Below are 8,096 nucleotides of genomic sequence, written 5' to 3'. Positions count from 1 at the left end.
CCATCGTGCTCCCCTATCCCTGAACCCCTCCTCCCCTCCTCCCTCCCCATACCATCCCTCTGGGTTGTCCCAGTGCACCAGCCCCAAGCATCCAGTATCGTGCATCGAACCTGGACTGGTGACTCATTTCATATATGATATTATACATGTTTCAATGCCATTTTCCCAAATCATCCCACCCTCTCCCTCAACTTTTAAACACTCCTTTTTCACCTTCATCAAGAGGTTCTTTCGTTCTTCTTCACTTTCTGCCATAAGGGTGGTATCATCTGCATAACTAAGGTTATTGATATTTCTCCCGGCAATCTTAATTCCAGCCTGTGCTTCCTCTAGCTCAACATTTTCACGATGTACTCTGCATATAAGTTAAATAAGCAGGGTGACAATATACAGCCTTGACATATTCCTTTCCTATTTGGAAACAATCTTTTGTTCCATGTCCATTTCTAACTGTTGCTTCCTGACCTACATACAGGTTTCACAAGAGGCAGGTCAGGGGGTCTGGTATTCCCATCTCTTTCAGAATTTTCCACATTTTATTGTGATCCACACAGTCAAAAGCTTTGGCATAGTCAGTAAAGCAGAAGTAGGTGTTTTTCTGGAATATTCTTGCTGTTTTGATAATCCATTGGATGTTGGCAATATGATCTCTGGTTCCTCTGCCTTTTCTAAAACCAGCTTGAACATCTGGAAGTTCATGCTTCATGTATTGCTGAAGCCTGGCTTGGAGAATTTTGAGCATTACTTTACTAGCATGTAAGATGAGTGCAATTGTGTGGTAGTTTGAGCATTCTTTGGTATTGCCTTTCTTTGAGATTGGAATGAAACTGACCTTTTCTAGTCCTGTGGCCACTGCTAAGTTTTCCAAATTTGCTGGCATATTGAGTGCAGCACTTTCACAACATCATCTCTCAGGATTTGAAATAGCTCAACTGGAATTCCGTCACCTCCAATAGCTTTGTTCATAGTGATGCTTTCTTTTTATTTTTATTTTATTTTTTAACTTTACAATATTGTATTGGTTTTGCTTTTCTATTTTTATTTTTTTTAATTTTATTTTATTTAACTTTACAATATTGTATTGGTTTTGCCATATATCAACATGAATCCACCACAGGTATACATGTGCTCCCCATCCTGAACCCTCCTCCCTCCTCACTCCCCATACCATCCCTCTGGGTCGTCCCAGTGCACCAGCCCCAAGCATCCAGTATCATGCATCGAACCTGGACTGGCAACTCATTTCATATATGATATTATACATGTTTCAATGCCATTCTCCCAAATCATCCCACCCTCTCCCTCTCCCACAGAGTCCAAAAGACTGTTCTATACATCAGTGTCTCTTCTGCTGTCTCATATACAGGGTTATTGTTACTGTCTTTCTAAATTCCATATATACGCGTTAGTATACTGTATTGGTGTTTTTCTTTCTGGCTTACTTCACTCTGTATAATAGGCTCCAGTTTCATCCACCTCATTAGAACTGATTCCAATGTATTCTTTTTAATGGCTGAGTAATACTCCATTGTGTATATGTACCACAGCTTTCTTATCCATTCATCTGCAGATGGACATCTAGGTTGCTTCCATGTCCTGGCTATTATAAACAGTGCTGCAATGAAGATTGGGGTACATGTGTCTCTTTCCCTTCTGGTTTCCTCAGTGTGTATGCCCAGCAGTGGGGTTGCTGGATCATAAGGCAGTTCTATTTCCAGTTTTTTAAGGAATCTCCACACTGTTCTCCATAGTGGCTGTACTAGTTTGCATCCCCACTAACAGAGTAAGAGGGTTCCCTTTTCTCCACACCCTCTCCAGCATTTATTGCTTATAGACTTTTGGATAGCAGCCATTCTGACTGGTGTGAAATGGTACCTCATAGTGGTTTTGATTTGCATTTCTCTGATAATGAGTGATGTTGAGCATCTTTTCATGTGTTTGTTAGCCATCTGTATGTCTTCTTTGAAGAAACGTCTATGTAGTTCTTTGGCCCCATTTTTTGATTGGGTCGTTTATTTTTCTGGAGTTGAGCTGTAGGAGTTGCTTGTATATTTTTGAGATTAGTTGTTTGTCAGTTGCTTCATTTGGTATTATTTTCTCCCATTCTGAAGTTTGTCTTTTCACCTTGCTTATAGTTTCCTTTGTTGTGCAGAAGCTTTTAAGTTTAACTAGGTCCCATTTGTTTATTTTTGCTTTTATTTCCAATATACTGGGAAGTGGGTCATAGAGGATCCTGCTGTGATTTATGTCAGAGAGTGTTTTGCCTATGTTCTCCTCTAGTAGTTTTATAGTTTCTGGTCTTACGTTTGGATCTTTAATCCATTTTGAGTTTGTTTTTGTGTATGGTGTTAGAAAGTGTTCTAGTTTCATTCTTTTACAAGTGTTTGGCCAGTTTTACCAGCACCATTTGTTAAAGAGATTGTCTTTTCTCCATTGTATATTCTTGCCTCCTTTGTCAAAGATAAGGTGTCCATATGTGCGTGGATTTATCTCTGGGCTTTCTATTTTGTTCCATTGATCTATATTTCTGTCTTTGTGCCAGTACCATACTGTCTTGATGACTATGGCTTTGTAGTAGAGCCTGAAGTCAGGCAGATTGATTCCTCCAGTTCCATTTTTCTTTCTCAAGATTGCTTTGGCAATTCGAGGTTTTTTGTACTTCCATACAAATTGTGAAATTATTTGTTCTAGCTCTGTGAAGAATATCGTTGGTAACTTGTTAGGGATTGCATTGAATCTATAAATTGCTTTGAGTAGTATACTCATTTTCACTATGTTGATTCTTCCAATCCATGAACATGGTATATTTCTTCATCTATTAGTGTCCTCTTTGATTTCTTTCACCAGTGTTTTATATTTTTCTATATATAGGTCTTTTGTTTCTTTAGGTAGATATAGTCCTAAGTATTTTTTTCTTTTTGTTGCAATGGTGAATGGAATTTCTTCCTTAATTTCTCTTTCTGTTTTCTCATTATTAGTGTATAGGGATGGAAGGGATTTCTGTGTGTTGATTTTATATCCTGCAACTTTACTATATACATTGATCAGCTCTAGTAATGTTCTGGTGGCGTCTTTAGGGTTTTCTATGTGGAGGTTCATGTCATCTGCAAACAGTGAGGGTATTACTTCTTATTCTCCAATCTGGATTCCTTTTATTTCTTTTTTCCGCTCTGATTGCTGTGGCCAAAACTTCCAAAACTATGTGGAATAGTAGTGGTGAAAATAGGCACCCTTGTCTTGTTCCTGACTTTAGGGGAAATGCTTTCAATTTTTCACCATTGAGGATAATGTTTGCTGTGGGTTTGTCATATATAGCTTTTATTATGTTGAGGTACGTTCCTTATATTCGTGCTTTCTGTAGGGTTTTTATCATCAATGGATGTTGAACTTTGACAAAGGCTTTCTCTGCATAGATGAGATAATCATATGGCTTTTATTTTTCAATTTGTTAATGTAGTGTATTACATTGATTGATTTGTGGGTATTGAAAAATCCCTGCATCCCTGGAATAAAGCCCACTTGGTCATGATGTATGTTGTTGGATTCTGATTGCTAGAATTTTGTTAAGGATTTTTGCATCTATGTTCAACAGTGATATTGGCCTGTAGTTTTCTTTTTTTGTGGCAATTTTGTCAGGTGTTGGTATTAGGGTGATGTGGCCTCATATAATGATTTTGCAGCTTTACCTTCCTATGCAATTTTCTGGAAGAGTTTGAGTAATATAGGTGTTAGCTCTTCTCTAAATTTTTGGTAGAATTCAGCTTTGAAGCCATCTGGACCTGGGCTTTTGTTTGCTGAAAGATTTTTAATTAGAGTTTCAATTTCTGTGCTTGTGATGGGCCTGTTAAGGTTTTCTATTTCTTCCTGGTTCAGTTTTGGAAAGATGTACTTTTCTAAGAATTTGTCCATATCTTCCAAGTTGTCCATTTTATTGGCATATAATTGCTGATAGTAGTCTCTTATGATCTTTTGTATTTCTGTGTTGTCTGTTGTGATCTCTCCATTTTCATTTCTAATTTTATTGATTTGATTTTTCTCCCTTTGTTTCTTGATGAGTCTGATTAATGGTTTGTCAATTTTATTTATCCTCTCAAAGAACCAGCTTTTGGCTTTGTTGATTTTTGCTATGGTCTCTTTTGTTTCTTTTGCATTTATTTCTGCTCGCATTTTGAAGATTTCTTTCCTTCTACTAACCCTGGGGTTCTTCACTTCTTCCTTTCTAGTTGCTTTAGGTGTAGAGTTAGGTTATGTATTTGACTTTTTTCTTGTTTCTTGAGGTATGCTTGTATTGCTATGAACTTTCCCCTTAGCACTGCTTTTACAGTGTCCCACAGGTTTTGGGTTGTTGTGTTTTCATTTTCATTCATTTCTATGCATATTTTGATTTCTTCTGTGATTTGTTGGTTATTCAGCAGCGTGTTGTTCAGCCTCCATATGTTGGAATTTCTAATAATTTTCCTACTGTAATTGAGGTCTAATCTTACTGCATTGTGGTCAGAAAAGATGCTTGGAATGATTTCCATTTTTCTGAATTTACCAAGGCTAGATTTATGGCCCAGGATGTGATCTATCTTGGAGAAGGTTCAATGTTCACTTGAGAAAAATGTGAAATTCATTGTTTTGGGGTGAAATGTCCTATAGATATCAATTAGATTTGGTCTATTGTATCATTTAATGTTTGTGTTTACTTGTTAATTTTCTTTTTAGTTGATCTATCCATAGGTGTGAGGGGGTATTAAAGTCTCCCACTATTATTATGTTATTGTTAATTTCCCCTGTCATTGTTGTTAGCATTTGTCTTACATATTGCGGTGCTCCTATGTTGGGTACATTTATATTTATAATTGTTATATCTTCTTCTTGGATTGATCCTTTGATCATTATGTGAAAGTGAAAGTTAAGTCTCTCTGTCATGTCTGACTCTTTGCGACCCCATGGACTGTAGCCTACCAGGCTCCTTTGTCCATGGAATTTTCCAAGAAAGAGAACTGGAGTGGGTTGCCATTATATAGTGTCCTTCTTTGTCTCTTTTCACAGCCTTTGTGTTAAAGTCTATTTTATCTGATATGAGTATTGCTACTCCTGCTTTCTTTTGGTCTCTATTTGCATGCAATAACTTTTTCCAGCTCTTCACTTTCAGTCTATATGTGTCCCTTGTTTTGAGGTGGGTCTCTTGTAGACAACGTATATAGGGGTCTTGTTTTTGTATCCATTCAGCCAGTCTTTGTCTTTTGGTTGGGGAATTCAACCCATTAAGTTTAAGGTAATTATTGACAAGTATGATCCCATTGTCATTTACTTTATTGTTTTGGGTTAGAGTTTATACACCCTTTTTGTGTTTCCTGTCTAGAGGAGATCCTTTAGCATTTGTTGGAGAGCTGGTTTGGTGGTGCTGAATTCTCTCAGCTTTTGCTTGTCTGTAAATCTTTTGATTTCTCCTTCATATTTGAATGAGTTCCTTTCTGGGTACAGTAATCTGGGCTGTAGGTTATTTTCTTTCATCACTTTAAGTCTGTACTGCCATTCCCTCCTGGCCTAAAGAGTTTCTATTGGAAGATTAGCTGTTATCCTTATGGGAATTCCCTTGGTGTGTTATTTGTTGTTTTTCCCTTGCTGCTTTTAATATTTTTTGTGTTTGATCTTTGTTAATTTGATTAATATGTGTCTTGGGGTATTTTGTCTTGGGTTTATCCTGTTTGGGACTCACTGGGTTTCTTGGACTTGTGTGATTATTTCCTTCCCCAATTTAGGGAAGTTTTCAACTATTATTTCCTCAAGTATTTTCTCATGGTCTTTCTTTTTGTCTTCTTCTTCTGGGATTCCTATGCTTCGAATGTTGGGGGCATTTAACATTGCCCTAGAAGTCTCTGAGATTGTCCTCATTTCTTTTAATTCATTTTCCTTTTTCCTCTCTGATTCATTTATTTCTACCATTCTATCTTCTACCTCACTAATCCTATCTTCTGCCTCCATTATTCTACTATTTGTTCCTTCCAAAGTGTTTTTGATCTCATTTATTTCATTATTCATTATATATTGACTCTTTTTATTTTTTCTATGTCCTTGTTAAACCTTTCTTGCATCTTCTCAGTCCTTGTCTCTAGGCTATTTATCTGTGATTCCATTTTGTTTTCAAGATTTTGGATCATTATTTGGAATTCTTTATCAGGTAGATTCCCTATCTCTTCCTCTTTTGTTTGGTTTGGTGGGCATTTATCTATTCCTTTACCTTCTGGGTATTCCTCTGTCTCTTCATCTTGTTTACATTGCTGTGTTTGGGGTGGCCTTTCTGTATTCTGGCAGTTTGTGGAGTTCTCTTTATTGTGGAGTTTCCTCACTGTGGGTGGGGTTGTATGGGTGTCTTGTCAAGGTTTCCTAGTTAGGGAAGCTTGTGTATGTGTTCTGGTAGGTTGAGCTGGATTTCTTCTCTCTGGAGTGCAATGAAGTGTCCAGTAGTGAATTATGAGATGTCAGTGGGTTTGGAGTGACTTTGAGCAGCCTGTATATTGAAGCTCAAGGCTATGCTCCTGTGTTGCTGGAGAATTTGCATGGTATGTCTTGCTCTGGAACTTGTTCACCCTAGGGTGGTGTTTGGTTTCAGTGTAGGTATGGAGGCGTTTGATGAGCTCCTGTTGATTAATGTTTCCTGGAGTTAGGAGTTCTCTGGTGTTCTCAGGATTGGACTTAAGCCTCCTGCTTCTCGGAGAAGGCAATGGCAACCCACTCCAGTACTCTTGCCTGGAAAATCCCATGGATGGAGGGGCCTGGTAGGCTGCAGTCCGTGGGGTTGCTAAGAGTCAGATACGACTGAGCGACTTCACTTTCACTTTTTACTTTCATGCATTGGAGAAGGAAATGGCAACCCACTCCAGTGTTCTTGCCTGGAGAATCCCAGGGATGGGGAGCCTGGTGGGCTGCCGTCTATGGGGTCGCACAGAGTCGGATACAACTGAAGCGACTTAGCAGCAGCAGCAGCAGCTCCTGCTTCTGGTTTTCCATCTTATTTTTACAGTAGCCTAAAGACTTCTCCATCTATATAGCACTGTTGATAAAACATCTAGGTTAAAGACGAAAAGTTTCTCCACAGTGAGGAACACCCAGAGAGTTTCACAGAGTTACATGGAAAAGAGAAGAGGGAAGAGGGAGTTAAAGGTGACCCAATTGAGATGATTTGGAATCAAAAGAGGAGAGAGCATGCTAGCCGGTAATCACTTCCTTCTGTGCACTCCACAGTCTGGACTGCTCAGAGATGTTCATGAAGTTATACAGAGAATAGGAGAGGGAGGAAGGAGACAGAGGTGGCCAGGAGGATAAAGGAGGGAATCAAAAGGAGAGAGACAGATCCAGCCAGTAATCAGTTCCCTAAGTGTCTTCCACAGCCTGGAACACACAAAGAGATTCAGAGAGTTGGGTAGAGAAGAGAAGGAGGAGGGAGGAGATAGAGGCGACCTGGTGGAGAAAAAGGAGAGTCCAAAGTGGGAGAGAGTAGTCAAGCCAGTAATCTCACTCCCAAGTAAAAATGGTTACTGAAGATTGGGTTCTTAAAGGTACCAAATTGATAAAAAATACCAAAAAGCAAAGATTAAAAATCTAGAGTAGAGGCTGGATTTTCAAAAATACAATATTAAAAAAAAAAAAAAAAACACAAAGTCAGAAAAATTAAAAAAAAATATATATGAAGTTTGCTTTAAAAAATAGGGTCTCTCTCTTTCTCTTTATTTTTTGCAAAGTAATCAGTTCAGTTCAGTCGCTCAGTCATGTCCGACTCTTCATGACCCCATGAATTGCAGCACGCCAGGCCTCCCTGTCCATCACCAACTCCCAGAGTTCACTCAGACTCACGTCCATTGAGTCAGTGATACCATCCAGCCATCTCATCCTCTGTCGTCCCCTTCTCCTCCTGCCCCCAATCCCTCTCAGCATCAGAGTCTTTTCCAATGAGTCAACTCTTCGCATAAGGTGGCCAAAGTACTGGAGTTTCAGCTTCAGCATCATTCCCTCCAAAGAAATCCCAGGGCTGATCTCCTTTACAATAGACTGGTTGGATCTCCTTGCAGTCTAAGGGACTCTCAAGAGTCTTCTCCAACACCACAGTT

This window comes from Bison bison, unplaced genomic scaffold, assembly GCF_000754665.1.
Source record: "Bison bison bison isolate TAMUID 2011002044 unplaced genomic scaffold, Bison_UMD1.0 scf7180017864124, whole genome shotgun sequence".
Lineage (NCBI taxonomy): Eukaryota > Metazoa > Chordata > Mammalia > Artiodactyla > Bovidae > Bison > Bison bison.
This window is presented reverse-complemented; position numbering follows the sequence as displayed.